Source organism: Phodopus roborovskii, unplaced genomic scaffold, assembly GCF_943737965.1.
Source record: "Phodopus roborovskii unplaced genomic scaffold, PHOROB, whole genome shotgun sequence".
Taxonomy (NCBI): Eukaryota; Metazoa; Chordata; class Mammalia; order Rodentia; family Cricetidae; genus Phodopus; species Phodopus roborovskii.
The window spans coordinates 25,236,553-25,260,376 of NW_026126470.1; the positions used below are offsets into that span (position 1 = coordinate 25,236,553).

The 23,824-nt window shown below is 37.6% G+C and overlaps 1 protein-coding gene across 1 annotated transcript in view; it reads right to left on the minus strand.

Annotated features, from left to right (window-relative positions):
* Positions 1-23,824, minus strand: part of Grik1 (glutamate ionotropic receptor kainate type subunit 1) — a 355,947-nt gene that overhangs the window by 313,696 nt on the left and 18,427 nt on the right. The window lies entirely within an intron of this gene.

The following is a 23,824-nucleotide window of genomic DNA, read 5'->3' on the forward strand; positions in this document are numbered from 1 at the left end:
AGTCAATACATTTTAGTAGGGTAAAACAATTTGAATGCAATGATTTCATTTACTTATTTTTGTAGCTGTAGGAACTGAATCTAGGACATCAGAATTTTACAGCTTTCCAGAATTTCATCATCATCATCACCATCATCACCAATATCATCATCATCATCATTGTGTGTATGTGTGTATACCATGGCCCATGTGTGGAGGTCAAGAGACAACTTTCTGAAGTCAGTTTTCTTTTTCTATTGTGGATTCTGAGATTCAAACTTGGGTTATTAGGATTTTTTTCAATAGGCCTTTTACTCACTGAATCATCTTGTTCTCCATAATTCGGCTTTTATAATAGTTTTTAAAAATCAAAGGAGATGCTTTCTTGTTCCTGTATCATTGTTCTTTTTTGTAGAAGTCACAGCACACTCCAGAAAGTGTTGATCAGCCTTCCAATACAACAAACACTCAATATTTGGCTTGACCCCAATGACCACATTAGTTTACATTGTATTCTGACATCATCCTTTAATATATACACGACTGTGTCATGAAATGTGGAATGAGAAAGATAAGAGTCTCTTGCTGTTGTTGTGGCTTGGTTGTGTACTCTTATTGACCTCCCTTCACCCTAGAATGACCAAGTCTTGCTTTCTGTATGTGAGATACTCTTCCCTTAACTGTGAACATGGCTGCCTCCTTCACTTTGCATTACTGCCCCTCCCCCCCAGTTATTTTCCATTATATACATGCTGCTGAGTCTGGAATGGAACACCTGCATGCATATTGACTGAAAGGCTGAAAGGAAATACATCCAAAGAGAAGCTATATCTGTGAAGAGAATTATGTGTGAAATCTCCCCTTCATACATTATTGCTTTTGATGTGGTTTTGACATTTGAAATGCAATTAAAAATTCAATTTCTCAGTGAGATCTTCCCTGGGTACCTTCGGTAAAATTTGAGTTCCACACTGTAATATGTCATATCTCCCTTGTCTGCTCTATTTTTCATCTTAGCACTTATTACAATCTAATATGCCATATATTTTACTTATTTATTCTGTGTACTAACAGGAATGCAAGCTCCCTCGAAATGGCCCATGTTGTCTAGCTCAGTGCTGTAGCCCTGGGACTAGAACAATGTCCAGACGAAAGTAGTAACATAGACATATATCTCAAATGAATGAATTGCATAGGCATATGGCTTAGCACAGTATCTGGTATGTGCCAAATGCTCTCCAGATGGTAGATGTGCATGTGAGATATTTGGTTCCATATTGATGATGTGCTTGTTGAGTTGAACTTGTATTCATGTTCTGCAGGGGGAGGGAGGAAGGGGGGAGGTAGGAAGAGGGGAGGGAGGAAGGGAAGAAAGGAAGGAGGAAGGGCGAAGGAAAAATGGAGGGAAAGAGAGACAGTGAGAGGGAGAGAGATAGAGAGAGAGGGGGGGCTTAGCAAATCAGCTTCTTTATCAAAACCAGGCCCCATCCACTCTGCCCAAATTCATTTCTAATGAGGAGGTCATTGTGTGCAGTATTCAGTCTTTGGTTGATCAAAGTTTTCTCCGTTACCAAAATCTTTTACCTCTTTGACCTCTTTCAAATTCAAATGCTCTCATAGTGAACGAGAAATGGACTTAAAATGATCAGAGACCAAAATAGTTCTTTCTTGTATATACAGACACGTACTTGCATATGTCCAACACACACAGTCTTGACCGTATCACGTTGTTGGCCTGTTTTCATAGCTTGGTTTCAGTGAAGATATTGCCAAAGTGTTATTAATGACTTAGCAGGTAGGAAGTGTATCTGTCAAAACCAAGCTTAGCTAGTCTGGTGGCAGGCTTTTCTGAGAGGCACAGCAAACTCCAAGTTTAAATCACAAAGAGCTATTGACCCTGACAGTAAAGTGTGCCTGAAAGAGAAACTGATGCAGAGTAAACTTGGCATTGAAATATTATCTTAAAACACTGAAAAGCATCATGGGGAAATCAATGTTATGACTAAGGAGGACTGAAGCACATGTAAAACTTGACTGCGGTCCTTCTTTCAAACACGCACCTTCCCATGGAGGTCAGAGGCATTTTGCTTGTAGTTAGCTAATGCGCTTTCTCACTGTGTCATTTAATACACTTGGGTGATGATTGGGAGAAGTAAAACATTTTGCATTTGTGTCAAAACTAAAAACAGTTAAAGAAACAATTTGAGTTCAGAATATATAGGAATATCCAGGATATTCATATATATGTATATATATTCCTATACACAAATTCATTGTATATGATATGTATATGTATATGTATATGTATATGTATATGTATATGTATATGTATATGTATATGTATATGTATATGTGTATCCACAGCCCGGTGCTTAGAAACGAATTGATATGACAACTTAAGAGCTATGGGTTAGAATCCAGTTTCACTAACATGCCCAGAGGAAGATGATTTCACCTCTGCTTTTGCTGCATTCTTTAGCAGTAAAGCAACAGCATAATAATTCCCTCTGCCTTGTAGTTGTTCTGAACTATGAAGAAGACAAGTGACTGGGTCAAGTTACATGAAGCAAGGCTGATAAAATCCATTTTGACATGTTCTCGAATAAAACTGCCCTGGTTCTCACACTGTGAGATGGAGCAGTTGTGAGAAGCCAGGAGGAGAGCCGTTTGTAGTCATAGATTACAGATGAAACTCACCCAGGAACGTTAAGTAACTTGAAGTGGTCCTTACGCTGAGTTAAAAGGCCCATCTTCTGATTCTCGGCTCAGTTATTATTTCTCAAAATTTTACCATTCACAGGTATCCTGAGCATCAGTTCCTGTGCAAGTATCAAGAAGATCCTGATAGGATTATTTTGTACTCTTTTCTTTCTGATAGACCTAATTACCCCTTTCCTAATCTGTTTACTAGGCAGGTCTTTGAGAAGCAGCTCCGTGTACCAGGCACTATTTTTCCAGTAGCAAACACAACAAAAGCCTCCACTCCATGAAGGGCTTAGCATAGTGGAACTGCTTAATTCGCCCAGCCAACATTCATGGGTACTGTTATGCTCTAGATGTAGTCTAGGAGCTGGAGCTACAGTCCCTTCTCCCTTGTGTTGCAGGAGAAACACCTAGGGAAGGCTAAATGTTGACATAGCAAGTGATTAGCCCCACAGACAGAGGCATGACTAAGGGCTTAGCGTAGTGTAAATCTTCCCGAAGATGTACAATCAAAGGGCATTTTAACCACCTGAAACCAGTATAAGTGGATCCGCTTGGAGAAAGACCCTGGTATTGCTGGGGAAACTGCTGGTTTGTAACACCTAAGAAATCGTACACCTGCTAGATTGTTGGACTAGATGATATTTTTTTTCCTTCTAGAAACTGTTCTTCTTAATGAAAAGGCAATCAATTGCATCCCATTGTATTTTATGTGTGTTAGAAACTAAGTTAGAAGATTTATGCGTGATATGTTTTTCTTATGGATTTCTGTATAAAAATGCATGTGACACCATGAATATTCAGCTAAAGTTGATAGGGATACAAACAGGTATTAAAATTGATTTCATATATTTTAGTTAATAGCATAGCTAGTGATGAGCAAAATAACTTGGTAAGTGGTGAAAACTTTTAATCAAACAGCCTAGTGGTTTTAGCATACTAGCACTACAATATTCACCAGTGTTCTCTACAAGGCAATTTCTAGCTGGTCTTTAAAAGGGGTTGGACAAACTATAGTAAGAAATACATTTCAAATCACATAGACACTTGCCGTGTTTTGTGTCACTTTTGGAATTTTTCCTTCTTATTTAGGCTCTTCTAAGGTTTAGCTTTGATTAAGTATGCAGTCCTGCAACATCTTGATACATTTGTGCACAATAATCCTTCCCAAACCTAGCGATTCCAGCTGCTGTCTGTTTAGGCTGGTTTGTCTGAGTGGACACATTTATTTTGTAAATCCAGTTCTCAGCATTTCCCTAGAGTCTCTTTAGTCTCTCCGTGCCCCCCTTTCATAAGCTTCTGAGGCAGTCACGTGAGGGAGGTGCAGGCCCGCTGAGGCGAAGAGGCGCAATGCTTTAACTTTTTTTTCTTCTGTACATTTGTACCTACTAAATGAACTCATTTACTCTGTGAAATTGAACCCAGTCCAATTTTTAATCTCATGGGGTAGAATCTGGGTGATGACTCCAAGAAGACAAACGTGACATATTCGGATAGCAATGGGTTTTACATAGCGACATTTTGGTGGCATATGCCACATGCTTCTCATACCAAGGTTGCCCCCAGCATGACGAAGATTGGAATGGCAGGCTTTACTGGCTGGACTGTCATCAATAGAAGACGGGTTACTGGATGGAGGCTCTAGGATGGCATTTAAGGTAGTCATCAATCTCATTATCTGGGAAGGGCATCTAAGGTAGCCTCTCCAGCATTGCTCAGATTGTCAGTTGAGGTCATCCTACTAGATCTCTGGACATTTCCCTAATGCCAAATTTCTCTTTAAACTTACAATGGCTCCCTTTATTAAGGTATCTCATTTCTTGCTCTCCTCTATTCTTACCCTGACTCAATCTTCCGGTTTGCTCATGTCTTCCTCTCCTCTCCTCTTCTCCCCCTCTCTTTTTCCTACCCCCCCCCAATGTGCTCTCACAGAAACAGCTGAACTGAACAAGGGGAAGCTCATGGACCCCAAACTGATAGCTTGGAGACCAGCATAGGATGGAACCAGGCCCCCTGCACATGGGTGTCAGTTAGGAGGCTTGGACAGTCTATGGAGGCCCTGGTAATGGAATAGCATTTATCTCTAGTGTAGGAATGGACACTGGGAGCCCATTTCCCACAGAGGGATGCTTTCTTAGCCTAGGCATACAGGGAGGGCCTACATCTTGCCTCAAATGATATGACAGATTTTGAAGTTCCCCCATAGAAAGCCTCACTCTTTCTATGGAGCAGAAGAGGGATGGGATGGGGGTCGGTGGGGAGCACGGTAGAATGGGATGGAGAGGGAACTGGGATTGATATATAAAACAAGGTTGTTTCTAATTTAAATTAAAAAGGGGGGGGGAAAGAGATTGGCAGAATGTGTTGAAGAAGAATTGCCTCACCCCATGTCCTTGTCCAGATACATACTTGTTTAAGGATGTATCATGTGTTCTGCGTTCTGCGTATTCTTTTACCTAACAGGTTTTAAAACTTTTGTAATAACAGGAATTGATCGTAGAGCTTGATACACTTTTGCTAAGTGCTGTACCCACATCCTGTAGCCTTACACACCACCATGTTTTTGTAAAAACTGAGACAGGGCCTGGAAATCGACTAGTAAATTCAAATTTCTCATACTGTGGAATTAGCCTCCTGAGTAGCTGTGGCTGGGAGCCTGCATCAACAGACCTAGCAGCATTGCCTAACTATGTATTTCTCAGTACACGTAATGTTGGGTCTAGGGACACAGGAATAGTGGAAATAAACATTCCCTGAAGATCTGAAAATCATTCGAACACTCTTACTTGCATGACAAATTTGGCTTGTAAAAATGTTTTTTTTTTTTTCTTTCTTTTTTAACTGAAGGCAGAAATACTTTGAGTTGATAGATAGTAAATTGCAAAGAGTGTTCATAAAACCTGTAAGAGCAGGCATGGTCCTTATTCATTTTTTTTGTAGACTGAGCTGAGCATAGTTCAAAACAGATCAATAAATGGGTGCTTCAATGTTTAGAGAACAAATTGATTGATTGATCTATGTCCCTGACTGTTCCACTTTCACTGATCATACTTCTCACAACCACTACAATCAACATGGAACTAGCATTCATTTACATATGGATTTTTGTCTATTGGCTGCAATGATTGCATTTAATATGTTTCATACAGGGAATGAGATGGATTTTCCTGAACCCCGGGAAGCACGTAACACCCCTATGTAGAGACCCTGCTGAGCAGCTGAACCAGGTCACAAGAGCTATGGTGCACTTCCTCAATTATAACAGTGGGTATCCTCCCTTCCTTCCGGTGTAGTAACACTCAGCACATCCTGGGGTAGCTTGGCCAAGAACTCAACACGTCTCCCACAGTGTCTACAAAGCCACACCCCAGGTTAACTGTCAGGGGAAGACCTGAGAGTTTCAAGGGTATCGCCAGAGCAGCAGCTGCTGCAATTATTGTCAGTGTGAGGGCTGCACAGGAGAGCTCAGGAGCCATGCCATACTGGGCAGTATGGAATGGACTGGAAATTCAGAGCCAGAGTGTCTATATACTCATTTTACGTAGACCAGAGTCAAGGGTACACCGTAGCACAAAAACACGATTCTTCCTTTAACAAGTGGGGCTAAATCTTGGCTTTTTCTTGATCATGACAAAGTATGTAGAAACAAACCCTTAGGCTACCAGTTATTACACACTCAGCGCTTCCAGCCACAGAGCCTGAGTTATAATGAGTGACATCTGATGGGAGATGTCATTCTGTAAATATGTTTCTCATACTGGTTAATGAATAAAGCACTGTTGGCCAATAGGAAAGCAAGATAGGCGGGACTAGGAGACAAGGAGGAAAGAGGAAGTAGTAAGGAAGGGTCAGAATCTAGAGACTTGAGAAAACAGAGGTCCGGGCCCACTCTCCAGTAAGATGAGACCACGTGGAAATACTTATATGAATAGAAATGGGTTAATAATTAAGACAGAGCTAGCCGATAAGAAACTAGTACCTGGCCAACAACATTTATATCAAATACAGAGTCTCTGTGTTAATTGGGGCTGGCACCGAGGTGGGTCCAGGCCGGCAAGGAAAACCTTACTCATAACATATGGCGCCACACCGTGGAAAATAAGAATTTCCACTTAAAACTAATAAAGCTAAAGAAATGGTTTTAGAAACAAAAGAACAAAGACAAGCAAGGCTTCTTGATAGCAGCATGTTTCTGAGTTGAACTCTGTTTTGCTAGAGACAAGCAGAGACTTGCGCGGCTCCTTTAAGGTAGATTTCCTGACTCAGCATAAGCGGCAAAAAACCCCAAGGCTTTTAAAGAGCTCTGCTAGCAGCTGAATGGTGTGTATGAGAGCCGGCAATGGCAGTGATCACATCTCCAAGCCGGCAGCATGCTGCTGGGTGTAGTGTAGATCAAGGCAGTGAACACAGCTCTCAGTTCTGGCGGTAAAAGTACCCACCACCATCTTGGATAGACCACGGCTAACACAGCTTTGACTTCCATTTTAGCAATGTTGTTGTTTACCAGATAAAGACTTGTGGCCAGAGAAAGATAAAGATTTACATTAAAGACAGATTCAGATTAAGAAAAACCTCTAAAGGTTTACAGTGTGTTTTAAAATATACGGGAGAGAAAAAGAATAAAATGGTTTTAGAAAGACAGGGAGGAGCTGGGTGTGATGGCACACGCCTTTAATTCCAGCACTGGGGAGACAGAGGCAAGCAGATCTCTGTGATTGCAAAGTAAACCTGGTATGCAGAGTCAATTCCAGGACAGATAAAAGTTACACAGAGAAACCCTGTCTCAAAAAATGACAAAAAAAAAAAAAAAAAAAAAAAAAGTAAAAGAAACAGAGCAATAAAAAAGCCATGTAAAGATGGAAAGCACAGAAAAACTGTGGATACTATATGCTATTCTGTTGTCTTTAAATTGTTTGACTGCTGAGGAAATAACAACAACTGGTAAAGGAAAAGCTACTGGATTAATTCAATTTATATATTTTAAAAATGCTTTGACTTCAAAATTTCAGTCTAAGGACAAGTTACTGGGGGAAAAGGATTTTAATATTGTTTCCACAGAAAATGAAAAGCTTTGGTTTCCTTCCAGACTAATGTGGATTGATCAAGCTAGACCAGCTGAAACAGCATCCCAGGTGATACAACATTCAAAACAGCTGGGACAAGGCAGCCTTGCAGACTACAGCCAGGATTTCTTCATCTTCTTAGGATCCCCATGACAGCAGGAAGCAGTTTGGAAAGAATGATGCCCAAATTCCCAAATATTATTTATAAATGTTTGTTTTCATTTAAATGGGGTTGGTTATAAATTGTTAATGACAACAACCAATCTCTTTTTAAAGGTAAAAAGGGAAAAAAGATATGAATACTTTGTGTTGGATAGAATTTAAGGTCAATTTTATGATGTGTATATTTCTCCTCTTGTTTAGGTATTGTGTTTATATAGCTCAGTTAGAAATGTAATGCATAATGTAGTACAGATTATAGATAATTACCTATGATAGTCAAAACTTAGAGTTATGTTAGTTAGGTTTTCAAGATACAGAGATGTATTTGAGATGAAAAGGCATTCTTCAACGTTTCAAAGACCTACAGAATATGGCATTTAAAATGGTTTAGGGTTTTTCTTGACAATGAGGCACAATTGCTCCTGGCAACACCACCTGTGTCAGAAAGGAAGATGGACCTTGAAGAAAGGAGTTATGGAGTTTGCTTCCAATATGGCAAGACTAGCCATTTGGACAAGATACTGCTCTTGTCTGGACTGTTTGACTTTGTGCTGTATAACTGGACATGCAGGACCCACAGAAAAGTGACTGCTGATTCAAGATGGACATTGCTACAGAGTTCCTGCTTCATGGAAGAGTCTGCCAGACAGTCTGCAGGACATAGAAAAAGTGACTGACAAACTGCCAATACAAGAAGACAGTTTAAAGTTTCCTGCTTTGCTGAAGAGTCTGCCAGAGACATTATGGCCTATGGGCTGAAGATGGAAGATTACAGAAGAACTTCAGGTGACTGACCAGGCAGTAAGTTGTCTCTGTCATTTCTAGAGTTTGTATATTATCCTTCTGTGGTTTTTGAAGGAGCTGGAGACAAATAGTATGGTTATAGTTTTCCTTAGTTAGGATTAAAGATAAGTTACATAGACTTTAGACTCACAAAGATAGAATAGATGATGGAATATTTTCTTAAATCTTACTAAATGTTAATGGACTAAATATTGTTAACTGTGATTCTTATTTGATAACTGTTGTTTGATATATTTTGCTATGTTAAGGTTAAAACCCTTCTTTTTATTTAGACAGAAAAGAGGAGATGATGGGAGATGTCATTCTGTAAATATGTTTCTCAAACTGGTTAATGAATAAAGCACTGTTGGCCAATAGGAAAGCAAGATAGGCGGGACTAGGAGACAAGGAGGAAAAGGAAGTAGTAAGGACGGGTCAAGATGGAGAGACTGGGGAGAACACAATGCCAGCCACTTTCCGGTAAGATGAGACCACGTGGAAATACTTAGATAATAGAAATGGGTTAATAATTAAGACAGAGCTAGCCAATAAGAAACTAGTACCTGGCCAACAGCATTATATCAAATATAGAGTCTCTGTGTGATAATTGGGGCTGGTGCCAGGGTGAGTCCAGGCCTGCAGAAAAAAACCTTACTTATAACAGACATCTTCCCAGTTTGAACCCAGAGAGCCTGAGTCCCTAACAAGGTAGAAAAATGTGCATCTGGCCAGCAAGATGAATCAAGTAGAAAGGCATCTCAGAACCAACTTTTCAAGAAGTACCTCTCTATCTTTTTTGGGGTGAAGGTGGTTGTGGGCCATGTATATATAAATCTATTTGGATATACCTAACAAAAAGGTACACCAGCGAGCTAAGCCCAGTGACAGGTGTCTGTGATCTGAGCATTGGGCAGGCAGTAGGAAGGTCATCTATGTGTTTGGTATCAGCCACAGTTGCATAGTTAATATCAGTCTGCAGGGAACCAATATATTTGTATGAATATTTAGTTTTTACTAACTTATACTTAATATAATTTAGTAATAATTTGGTATTAACTATTTTCATTTTATTGTTACTGAGTATATATTAGATAAGTATATATGTACATATATGTGCATATTTGATAAGTATATTTATATATTTAGTATGTATTTGATAAGTAATAAATTCGTGTTATGGAAAGATGTTATAAAGGGAAAAAATTTTAGTTCACTCCACATTTCCATTCTTTTGTGTTGTAACTTATTGCAGAGAGCTGCAAAACAGAGCTTTGCTCTAATGAAATGTAACCCACAAGTGGCCATGAGAAACAGCTGAGAAAGCTCTATATTGTGTATTGATTATCTGTAGAGATCCAATTAAATATCAGGAAACAGCTTTGCAAGCTATTGCTGTGGTGCAATCTATAAAACAGGGTTTCACAAAATGTAACGTACGTTATGATACTTTTCATTTTGAAAAGTTTGGGAAGTCCCTCCCCTAGATGAGGAACAGATGGCGATGATGGCTTTTGGGTGGAGGGAGAGTGAGAGAGCCTGATGTGTGTACCCTACACCCATGCATGCAAGGACATCACTAAGCAGACCCAGTGAGTTTCAAAAAATGAGCACTTGAATTTGGAAGCAAAAGGTGCTAAGGATGGTATGAGGAGAGAGGAGATTGATTTAGTCAAAATACATTATATTCCTACTTCAAATTTCAAGCAATACATGAAAGACTGGAAGTTGTTTTACCATTTTATAAGCAGTGTTTAGGGTTTTTTTTTTTTTTTTTTTTTTTTTTTTTTTTTTGGTAGATTGGCAGCTGTTATTTCCTCTGTTGACTATGTGGTATTTAATTCCTAATTTACCCTGTTTTAATATTGATTTACATTTGAAAGTTATACACAAAGGTTACATTCTCCCGTAGTAGCTTAAATATATTTTGGTTAAAGAAAAACAAAGGATGTGTTAAGTGGTAAATAGAAATAGCATCAAATGGCAAATTTATATTTAGGTTTATCATCTTTCATAAATTATCCCTGGATGACATCTCGATATACATAAATTCTTTGAGGATATTCTGTCTGCTTTTTGCCTGTCACTCCATTTCAGTTGTTTGTCCTTTTGAAGAAAATTGTTCCTTGGGATTTTTCAAGGACATAAAAAGGTGGAAGTTCATCACTACATGTTCAGTGTTATATCTATTTCTTGCAGTTAAAACTCACCAAACAAAACGAGTGAGTTAGTATATTTCTAAAGAGAAACTTACTAGAACTCTGGAAATGTATGGTTTCTTCTTTAGAGATAAGTTAAAAATGAAAAATGTCAAACCAAATAAAGCAAAGATCTTGAACTTATTCCCATACCTTCTCCTCAGTTCACATCAACAGAACTGTAGTAAATTCTAGGGTTGATCTGGCATGCAAATTACTTTTAAATAATAAGCCTGCGATTCACTTTAAGGAAGGTGTTAGAGTCAAAAGTAAAATCCAGTTTTGTAAAGTTGAAATGCATTTGTTCTTTTCGTCTTTTATGTCCTAACACAAGTTTCAAGACTCATGTGTGTGACATCGTGAGAGAGGACCAGAAGGGGTTTCTGCATTTTATTACGCAATCAATTTCTAGCTTTCATGATTGTATCCGATTCATTACATAATAATTGGGTGCTTATCATCTGGAACTCATGCTCTTTATTTAAATAGCAGGCTATGTCCAGAGTGGTAGTCTTTGACACACTCTAAGAATGCCACTTTGATCATTTCTTTTTAGACATATTTAGTTTCAAATATTTAAAATGTTCATAATAACAGGCAGGTATCAGAATTTACAGAATTTTAAGACTAAGTATGTTGTAGTGAGCCTATACACTCTGTCTCCTACAGCCTTCTGTCTGAATTCCCTATATTCATCTTGTATACTAATTCGTCTCTCTAGCCCTCCCTTGGATAACTCTCTAGTACTGTAGGTATTGCTCAAATTTAAACCCATCTATGGGCTAGGATCTTCATATGGGAGAAATTCTGTTATGTCTTTCTGAGTTGGAGTCACCTCATCTAATATGAGAATACCATTTCTAAAATTCATTGACAGAAGCTCTAGCACTATGGTGGGGGAACATATTTGCTATATCCTTCATTATGTTAAGCACCTTTATTATTTCTGTGTTTTCGAAGTTATCACTTTGTCAACATCTACCTGCTTTTCCCCATCTTTACTTTAGTCTTTGCTAAGACCTTTTTCTCTCTCCCCTCCTCAGTCAACCACATCATCGTTTTCTCTGTCTCATACTGTATCATAGTAACTGGATCAGTTCTGGTCCAATTTCCCACTGGTGTTCTTCACAGGCCTGGCCAAATCAGAAATATCACGGGAAGAAAATGAAGTGGTCAGGCATAGCTTCAGGGATTTTCCATCTACACCATCCACAGAGGCGATCTAAAAGGCAGAGCCTGATTTTGTAAAAATACTACATGGTCACTTTCGTGAAGCTCAGAACACGAATATACCATTACTGGCTTATGTTTGTTAGCAAGCATTATTATGCACCCAAGGTAGCCAGTGTTAGCATTCAGGCATCTGTACTGGCCTGTCCCTGGGGTTCTGACAGAATATGCCCTCAGCTGCATCCACTAAGAGCACCACCTGTGCACATTCACTATGTTCCATTTAAAGGGGCCCCGCCTGCCTCCCATCCTCTCTCTCTCTCTCTCTCTCTCTCTCTCTCTCTCTCTCTCTCTCTCTCTCTCTCCTCCCCTCTCTTTCTTCTCTCTCCTCTTTCCTTTCCTCTCTCCTGCTGCTCCTGCCTCCAGAGGCTAGTCTCCCCCTTCCCTTTCCCCTTTTTATGATCCTTTTTCTTAATAATAATAATAATAATAAAAAGTCCCACTGCTTGAACCCTGTAGCATGATGTCTGTCTCTTGCATGCTGCTTTTTTAAAATTACAATAGCCAGCCCTAGAGGGTTCTAAGTAAGCCCCTAACTGATGCCATTTACCTATTTATTTTGTGGAGATAAACAGCTATAGTTTCATTTTCCTATTACCCCAATGAATGCAGAAGCCTCAACAGGGAATTAAGCTTTCCTTGTGAACACGATACTCTGTTCCACTTGCTAATACAGATATGGCCTCTGCCTACAAATTACTCAACAAAGTCCTAAAAGTTTCTCCTCAGAACTTTCTTCCACTTCATGACTTTGACAGATCATCTTTTCCCCTCCTTGAAAAAATAACACACAAATTTTAATTTTGAATAGAGATTTTTTTCCTAAGAATATTTTAAAGAAAATATTATTTTTAAAAATATCATAATTTAGTTTTCATTTATAAAACCTGTCGAGTTTCTCTCACAGTTTGTACCTGTTTTCAAAAAAAAAAAAAACAAAAAACAAAAAACAAAAAACCAAAACTATCCTTAATGATCTAGCTTGAAAAAAAAAAAAAAAGCACTATGTTGCTTTATTGCACAAATCAAATCACTCCATTTTACCAACTTTCTCTGAATGCTAAATATGGTATTAGCTAGTGGTGTTTGAGTCCTCTAAAGAGAGGTATTTAATGATTCTAAGATAAAGAGAATTTTACTGGTTGCCTCATATTCTGTTTTCTTCATGACTGTAAAAATAATCTAATCATTTGACTCTCCTATGAGGCTGAATGATGGTAATGTAAAGGAAGCATTAATGAAACTTGTGAGAACTCTGAATAGTCATGAATACATGATTTTGTCATTAAATTCAGCTTTCTACAACGCAAAACTATACTCATGAGATTGACAACATTCGTGTACTTCCCAAAAGCCAATGCCTTTTAGCACATTCAAACTGGAAAAGCTTTCATTTAGATTTTGGAAACCTAAGCTAAGCAATAGCAATTAGAGAAAGTAAACTGCAGATTACTTTGTCAAATCAGACGTGGTGTGGTTCTTTAAGCTTGAAAATCCTGAACAGTTGGCAAGGTGCTAAAGGAATTACTTCCTGCAAAAGCTCACAGGCATTCATTATCCCATCAAATGATCCATAAAGCCTAGATCCCAAGGAATGGGGAATCAGCCACTGTTATTGAAATAATTGTGGCTAACAGACCTTGCATAACTTCTACCCCTCAAAAAATTCAGGGGCTGAATTGGTGTATTTAAAAAGGTATTTAATTTTCAGGCTCTCAGGAAGCAATACCACAAGGAGCTACTGAATACCTAGGTAGAGACACCAAAGAAACACTTGGGGCTTGAACAAACATTTAATAAAATAGAAAATTTCAAGTTAAATGCTTTAGAAGAGATCCAGACAGATATTTAATACTTATAATAAATTTCTAGGAAAACAAAACAATCTTGGATTCTCTTGTTATCTTTGGCTAAAAGTGAGCATCCTTTTAATTCCCTTTTAGCCATTGTCAGTTCCCCTAAAGTGAAGATAATCTGTCATTCGGAAAGGTCTGAAGAGGGAGCGTTCCCCGAATCTGAGAGATGAGTTTAATGGTTGAAATTCTCCTCTCATCAAACAAAATTATGCTAGCTTTTCCCTCGACCTTGTGACGCTGTGTAATAATGCAGATTGAACTGGATTTGTAGGAAATTGATGTGTAAACAGGCAGAGGAGCTACAGATTTAATAGTGAGAAGTATTCAGTTCAATGTGAGTTAACCTTTTTTTGTGTGTCTATTATGTGTGTTAGTTTGCAAATAATTATTATAAAACATTGTATTATGTCTGTATTGATTTCATGCAAAGTTTTTTTTTTTAAATCTTGTGGTAAGTTTAAAAGACCATTTATTATGAATAAAAGCAATCTACAGTATGTTGTACACTGCTGTTTCATTTTATTAAAAATCTGTGGAGGAAATATATATATATTTATATGTATATATACATATATATATTTATATATTATCTGTAAATAGAGCAATATTCCATAAAACAGCTGCTCAAGATGGAGGAACTAGTTCAGGCTGAAGAAGGCAATAGGTTACGGAGAATTCAGTGTTTTTTTATTTAATGTCCTCTAATGTCTCATATATTGCCAGCCTTGCTGCCAGCCTAAGTCACCTTTGGGAAGGAATCACATCTTTAGAAGATGGGTCTAGTGAAATTCAATCACTAGGGTGTGTGCTTGGAGAGGATCCTTGAAATTCTGAAAGTTTATAGCACTGTAAAAGTGCTCTTTCATTTTTAGTAAAAACACATCTTTGAAGGATGTAAAAGAGTTGAGGGAAAAAGGTTTACCCAAGACTTCAACACATAGGAACACAGTTTTACATTATAAGCTCACAGGATATGCTGAGTTGCAGGCTGTGTATGGTAAAATCACTAACAGGAGAAATCCCGAGGACACATCGTTCCTGGATATAGTGTGCATAGACTTCCTCCACTATAGTTTTAGCTTAAAGAATTTCAAGCATAGGATATTTGATATAAATTCACTTGGTCATTGTTCAAGTATCATGAGATAACTTCATTTCCATGGCCTAAATATCATATTCTTCATAGCATACTATTATAGACATGTGTTTAAATATATGTATATGTATACACACACACACACAGAGGCACACACACAGAGGCACACACATCTCCAAACCTCAACATGTGGAAGATTCCTTTGTGAAAGCAACAGTTTCCAATTTTGAGCACCAGCTCCCAGCTTTAGAAGCTTAGAAAAACATGGCTGTGGGGGAAAAAAAATCACTGATACCAAGTCCCATCTGTCACTCACTAGCTGTGCAGCTACTGATGTTAGTTCACAGTTGGAATATGCATGGTATCATCTACGTCCTGGGTGAGTGAAAATCCACCTACTGTGCTACTGCAAAAATCAAAAGTAATTACTCTCAATATCACTCAGAACATACTACAAGACCAATGTGTTTCTACATTTGATTGATGGTGTTAAGTCACAATGAATGACATAGGAGCAAAAAGCTTCCCTGTACTGTTGCACACTAGGTAATTATACAATAACGATGTACTGCGATCTCCAAAACACTAGAAGAAACAATTGCAGAAGTTTTACCAAAAGAAAATGCTAAACACTTGAAACATTAGTTAGATTCAACTTTCTAAAAATTATCCAGCATATATATGTATAAAATTACATTCTTCATTAATATTTTCAATGTTTTAGTACAATTAAAATTTCATTTTTTCTTAACATTATTATTTACCAAAGGGATGGTTGTGGAATTATACTCATAAAATAACCTACATAAGCTGTAATGCGGGTATACTGTCTTTACACACATATTTGGGTATTTTCTGAATACAGGTCTAATTAATATCATACATTGTAATCTTTTATGTTGCACATGGATTCAGACTTCCTACGCTCACAAGACAAGATTCATATGTGAAGCAAACATTATAATGTTGCCTTCTATTTGTTACTTTGTTTGTGAGAAAAATGAAAAAAAAAACAGATTAAATGAAAATGCAAACATTTTTAATTTGTTTTACCTGAAAATTTAAATAAAATTTAGTACGATAGAAAAAATAGTTTCACCATAGAGAGTAATCTGCTCATATGCCTCTGGAAGGAACTATATGGTTACTAACAAGAATGTCAAGGCCTACTTAAGTTTTCAGAGTACTGCTTTATTATATCTTTATAAATGAGCAGATAAAAATGTAGTTTTTAAAAGAAATTTTATTAAAATACAAAAAATGAATAAACATTTATACTATATATATGGAAATTGAAAGAAAGAATGATATTGATGAAGGTGTATGGTAAGAGAAAAAATATTGCCTATTTCAGAGTTTTCCTTCACTTAGACCTTATTTTAAAAATCATTTAGAGTGGTTAAATTTAAAAACAATTTTCATACTTAAGCATGATCTAAGACTTTCTTAAAATTCAGTTTGATCTGGAACGTTGCAGAAGAATTAATTGACAGTGTAGGAAAATTAGATTTGTAGAAGCACATCATAAAAGTGCCAGATAAAATGTGTGTGAGACATTGAAATTCCTGTGTTTGGGTGTGTGTAGGCTTAATTGTCCTGGCTTCCAATTAAGGTAACATCAGATACACTGAATTCTTTTGGTTATCTGAGTATGAATTATACTTTTTCCATTTGTCTTATTCTTTGTGACTTTCTTTTCTTCAAGTATTGATACGTAAGTAACTTAGAAGTGGTAACTATTGTTCAGATGAAAACATAAAATCCTTAGGGCAGACACTGGTGATTATACCTCTATTAGTTATTTTTGTTTTTGCTTTTACTAGAAAAGCTCAAGTTTTGTTTTGGTTTGGTGTTTGGGGGAGTCAAAGCATGGATTTTATTTGGATTAAAGCAGTGGCTAGATGATTAGGAGATGGGAGAAGTACTTCAAGTGATGGGACAATGAGCAGCATCATGGTTCTCCGCTCTTTAGACGACAGTCACCTACTGTCACATGCCTTAGGCAGGCACAGAGGATGCGTCTCATTTCCGTTAGTGATCCTAGGAATACTAAGTTCCAAGAGGAAGACATGAAGAGAACTTCTCCCTTCCTACTTCTCCATTTCCTTTCTGCATGGGACATCATCATTTAATAACACAGGACAAGAGCAGGGTATCCAAACTCTTGATGTTGCGATGTGACATTAGCATTGGCAGGGACCGGAACACATCATAGCTGTCCTGAAATGAGAGGCTGAACATGCCTGCTAAGGAATAGGTGTAGCTAATCTGCTGTGACAACTCTAGGATAGCAACCACAGATTTCACTGTCCTATTACAAAAGCAGTCTAGCTTTTCTCGCAGTAGACACAAGGTTGTGTCCTGTGTCTCTGCTCCCTGAAAAATGGATGTGTCCATGTGACTTGATTTGTCTACTGCAGTGTATGGCACTTTGGAAGAGAAGCCTTCTCAATCTTTCCTTGCTACGTTAGATACAGTCTGTCTGTTTATGTGAAGCACCCATGACAAACACCAGTCTGTACAAAACATATACTGCATGTGCAAATATTGAATGTACTGGGAAAAGCTACTGAGATCTGGGTGTTGTTACAACAGTATTACTGAACAAGTCACTGCTTCTAAATTACCTGCCAAATGAATCAATGTCCCTGTTTTTCGGTCATTTTTGTCTGAAATGTTTTTGTCTTCCATGCAGTATTTGTTGATTTTTTTTTCTTAATTGGCTAAGGGAAAGGTGACACACTCAAAAGTGGTGTGAGAACATGATTGACAATGAGGCAATGAAAACCTGGAGCAGCTGAAAAGTCTGTATGCAACTGTGTGGACTACATTTCCACACTGTGTACAAGTATCCAGATTTCCGTCTCTGTCTTTCTTTGTATCTGTATCTGTATCTGTATCTGTATCTGTATCTGTATCTGTATCTGTATCTGTATCTGTATCTGTATCTGTATCTGTATCTGTATCTGTATCTGTTTCTGTATCTGTATCTGTATCTGTATCTGTATCTGTATCTGTATCTGTATCTGTATCTGTATCTGTATCTGTATCTGTATCATCTGTATCTGTATCTGTTTCTGTATCTGTATCTGTTTCTGTATCTGTATCTTTCTCTCTCTCTCTTTCTCTCTCTCTCTCTCTCTCTCTCTCTCACACACACACACACACACACCACACTCACATTTTCCTTCCTGTTGAAAGCATCTGTTATTGTCCAACACATAGGTACTTGACAGCACAAACAGCCCTGACCTGGCCACATAACAAGAGCCCTTATATGCCTATTTAAGTTGCTACTTGAACTTAAGCCATTTGCTTAAAAATGAAATTTATGTCTGCTGTAAATGTATAAGAACAGACTCTCTAGGAGTATGCTGCTATTTCTTGCTATAGCTAGATTTACAATTCATTCGCCCACTGTTTCAGCAGTTGTGTGCTAAATGACTACCATGGACTTGATGCAATGCTTCAGGACCCTCCCCCTCTCTTATACCGCGACTGTAGCTTCTATCATTAATTTCCCCACCTGCGGGAAGTCAGCAATGTCTCTGAAGACAGTGACTCAGCACTGCCATCCTCTGATGTGTTTATTGCTAGAACATTTTGTGGTATAAAATTAACAGCAATAGCAATAAAATAGGCGCCAACTCCGTAGGCTTTGGTCTCTGCCTGTGTGGTGTTCACCCCTATGATCACATAAACAAGTCCCTTAATCTTTCCAAACTACTACACTATCGTTTGCAGTTGCCTGTGATTACTATATGTTCACTGTACATGAAGCACCCAATTCCAGAAGTCAGCTAGAATCTGAGGGTAAATCAGGATCCTTGACCACCTTTTATCTCTTTTTTTTTTTCTCAGCAGCTGCTATTATTTCTAGCAAAAAAGAAAATATTACAGTGCTAGCAGATATTAAAAATATATGCCATGATAATCTAATGTAAAAAAATTTTGTGACGTTAAACACAACTCTTCAAACAGTCAAGGCACACCACACACTGAGTTCACAGAGGCGTGTTTATATCTCATGAGTTCGTCCTTGCAATTTTCTTACAAGGGGTTATCTGCCTTTTCTTCTTTGAAACATTTATGTGAATGCAATACATAAGAAATTACATAGAGGTAGGAAACTCTGAGTCTGATGTTTGCACAGTAGAATGATGTGCAGGATAGCAATGACAAAACAGTATTGCTTGATGTCACTGTCCATAACATAGTGCCACAAATATTGAATAAGATCATATGTGTAACGTACTGCTTTTCTCAGCGGGAAATATATCTTATTATGATTTATTGCACTTGCAAATAACGAGTCAGTGTAAGATCTAAATAAGAGCCTTTTGTGGTGGATGTAGGAGATTATAAGTTAATGTTAGCCTCAAGTTTATTATGTAAGATAAAGTATCATGTACATTTGTCAAGTCTGCTAATATCCTCATATGTAAAAATAGACACTAATATCCCCTTAACAGCAAGAGAGAGGGAGAAGGAGAGAGAGAGAGAGAGAGAGAGAGAGATTGTATGTGAAAACTTTCTACTGTATATGAGCAAACGAGTTGCTGCAGGGACCACATCAAGTGAAGGCAACCAGCATTTCTCTTAATAGTCATTCATTTCTACTGTGACTGCGTCCTTCTTGGATGAGCCCTATTTGCCCTTCAAATTAATGAAGTCAAGGTGGATTAAGACCTTAAATATTACCTGGTTTAATATCAATATCTATAAAGCCAGTCCTACAAAATAACTATATCTAGTAGGCAGTGGCATAATAATAGGAAGGTAGTGTGTTAGAACTGCAGAGGTTTATGTATTGATAAAATAAGGCATGCATACATGCATAATCTGTACAGTGTGTGTGTGTCTATTTTATATATAACATCATATATTCATGTGCACACATATTTTACAAAACAAACTGGAATTATCTACTGCAATCTCAGTTCTTTTCATAGGACAGAACGATGTTCACGTTTTCCTGTAAGTCAGTATGCATCTGATGTTCTGTCCCTGTGTGCAACCTGTCTAAGAGTGGGGCTGTGCTTTCTTCTGTGCGCCATTTAGCACGCTCTCTCTTGTACCCTGAAAAGACTAAATTTCAGCACAGGCTAGGAAAAGATGTCCTTGTTTCATGATTATGCCAAGTATTTTCCACAAAAGCAAGTATCCTAGGAGCATTCAACATCGAGATATATTCTCATTTAAATTTAATGAGGTGCTAAGCCCCATGACTGAAATTTAAAAAATAGTAACTCAATGTGTCTAACCTATTGATCAAGTTTGCTTTTGATATTTATTAATTTTGCTGATATTTGGTCAGTGTTAGGCACAAAGAGAGATGTCAACTCTGCATTATTAAAATTTTTCACTGTGATATTATGGGGTAGCATGAGGAACAGTACCATCTATTCCTCAGATGTTTGGCGACTCTTGGGTGCATAGGTAGTACATTACTGTAACATTACTGTAACACTGCTTCAGTCATCATTTTCCAGTAAGATGAATATAAAATACCATCACCTTGCTGCAAGTAAAGCTAAGTGTACATATGAATGTTTATGAGTTATGTCCAAAACAATTTTTGAAAAAAAACTCGACATATTTAAAACCAGTACTTAAAAATTTCATTATAAGTCAAAATAATCTCAGAACACACAAATTCCAATGCATTTTATATTGTTTAGTACCTCATGCGTTTTCATCAAATAATTTGAACTGACCAATAAGTGTTTTGCTTTGGGAAAATATATTTGTGATAATACAGGCTTTAGACACTAGTCTCCCTGGTCAAATCTGAAAGCCTCCAAAGGCAATTTCTGCTAAACTAAAATAACAGATAAGGATGATCTATTTAAAACATACAATGATACTAGCATGATTTCCCTCCTGAAGTAACACTTTGAAATAAAACTGTTATTTGAAAAGATGAGCGAATAAAAGAAATTATAAAAAAATAAATGATAGATACATAGAGGGATGGATGGATGGATGGATGGATGGATGGAGAGATGATATGTAGATGAGGAGTGATGGTAATCTTGGTTGTCAACATCTGTGGATCTAAGGGAGTAAGAAATGTGGAGGATGGGTCTAGACTGATTGATTACCTTAATGGAAGTCTCTCCCTAGTCATGCATGGCGCCTACTGATAGTGGCCTAACAAAAGCCTGATGGACAGAAATCTGTAACCTTTTTGCCTACTTGCTTTTAAAGCATGCGAATGAGTGCATCTACCATCTTCCCTGCTGCTGCCCTTGCCACCATTGCTACCTCTACAGTTGCCATCCTATCCTGACAGCAACACCTAGTTTCTTTAGGCTTTCAATATGGACTGAAGACCAGTGGTCCTCAAGTAATTCTTCAGGCCTGCAATCCCAGGTTGGGACTGCAGAGGTGTACAATATGTTGGAAGAGCTTCTATTGTGTTCTCAGCCTCTTCTGTGTGAAGACAGCTATTATTTTGGTATAATAAACCCCCTTCTATCCAGGTTGTTCTGTTTCTCTAAAGAACAACGAATGATATTGAAACCTAGATCAGACAGATAAATAATGGACAAATAGATGACAGACAGATCAATAGATACATAGGTAGAAGACAGAGAGACAGACAGACACCTTGTCATGATCATGTCACACTGACTTTGTGTTGTTTTTCTAGGATGATTCCTCAGAGACGCGACACTGACTAACGCCCTAGGGTACTGCGCCAAGGTAAGATTCAAAGGGGTGGCAGATGTGCTCTCTCTTTCAGTAAATGGAAAAAGACAATTAGGGAAGAAGTGGGAATGGGTACCCAGCAGAGCACAGGTGCATGCTCAGTGGGATTGACTTCAAAAAAGAGTAAAAATAGAAATGGAGGATCTGCTTCCAGATTCTCTTACGTCTGTTGATGCTACGCCACCCCTGCAGATGGTTCAAGTTGGTGCACAATGTCCTCCTGAGACACAGAGGCCTGCCCACTGACCATTGTTGATATGACCTAGCATGATGCTCCTGGCCATTCATTCCGGTTCTCTTTTAGGTTTCCTGTGCCTTGGCTCCATTCGTGTGCATGTAGAACATTTTCCTCTGCTCTTGTCAGTGGTGCACTATCTTTCACAGAGGCTTGTGTGGGGCAGCTCCTTGGCTGTAGACCTCATCAAGCCCGGTGTAGTCTTCTCCCTCAAAAATTTACCCATCAAGGTTTGCATCCGCTTCACTCATATGTTTCATTTTTACTGAAACATGTGCTTTTGTTGTCTTCTGTTTGGTCTCGTCTACCTGTATCTTTGCAGAGAAGGATTGAGTTAACAATTTTATTCGAGTGGCCCTCGGGGCCTGGCTCAGTATCTGCATGCTGTCAGCTAAATGGATCAATGAAAAGCTCTCAAACCACGAAATTTCAAAACTGCAGGAATTAACTCCTCGATGGCTTATATTAGAAAGATGTTCTGATAGTTCAAATATATATTAAATCTCATAAGGGAACACAAAGTCATCCTTTAACTGCTATGTAGGGCTTAGTATGCACAAACATACAAGTCTCACTTATTTGAAATATTCAGTTAATACAATACCTCGAGGATAAAATTTTGATTCCTAGAAAAATAAAACATAAAAAACAGAAGAGACTAAAATGATAAGAATAAAGAAAACAAGATTTAAAAATACAATTGTAGAAATATTAAAAATATTTAGTGATTTTGGTGTTCTTACATGGATATATGAAGTATGCAAGCCAATGGAAAACCAGACAGGAACAAAAAAAAATGAGCAAATTTAATGAATATATAGATAAAAATTTAAATAAATTATAAATAGAATAAATGACTGAGTACTTAGATACAGAATGTTATTAAAAATAGAAACACATTGATAGCGGGGAAAATACCTGCATAAACTTAATATTATGTCAATTGCAACCACTTCATAATACTTTTTGCTCTTATTAATCATGAGTGTGAAACAAAGCATTTAATGCTGCTTTCTGATGCTGTTATAAACAAATCTACTTTGTGTTTCTTGTTTTTAAAGCAGGTGGCATATGCATATTCTGCTGAGGCACTGCTAAGGCTGATTTCTGCCTTGCTTGACATTCTCCATTTGACTTAAGTCAACATCATTCTGTGAGGCTGTATAGCAAACAACCTTGCCCTCCACAGAGAAGAAAAATACATTTTTTAATCATATGAAAGTAACTCACACTATAGTAAGTAGTCTTTTGACTGATTAAATCAATGGCATTTCACTATGGTTGATGCTTATCCTAAAGCCCCATGTCAGTGGAACTTCCAAAGAACTAAGATTAGACTTCCTACTTCAAAGTTATTTTACTTTCAAATGTCATGACTACTTTCTTCCTAACTTAATTTTTTGTGAAAATCGTGGAACTTTCATTTCTGACTGGAAAATCCCCTCTGGTTTAGAAAGCAGGGGGAAAAAAAAAAGAAAAGAAAAAAGAAAAACAAAACAAAAATAATAAAAACAAAAATGGACTAAAAGTCCACAATACAGTCAATCCCTCTGACATTAAATTAGCATCCAAATCAAGACAACCATATCTCATATCGTTCTTTCTTTTTCTTTTTTCTTTTTTTTTATTTTCAAGACAGGGCTTTGGCGCAACCATATGTTTCTTGATGTATATCTCGCATCCCTGTTTATTTTATTGTGAATGGCAAGGGTTTTGTGTGAAAGCTTATTGCTACAAGTTGATTTAATGCAGTCAAGTGGTTGTTTTATGTACATATTTTCACACTATGAGTATCAGAAATTCAAGTA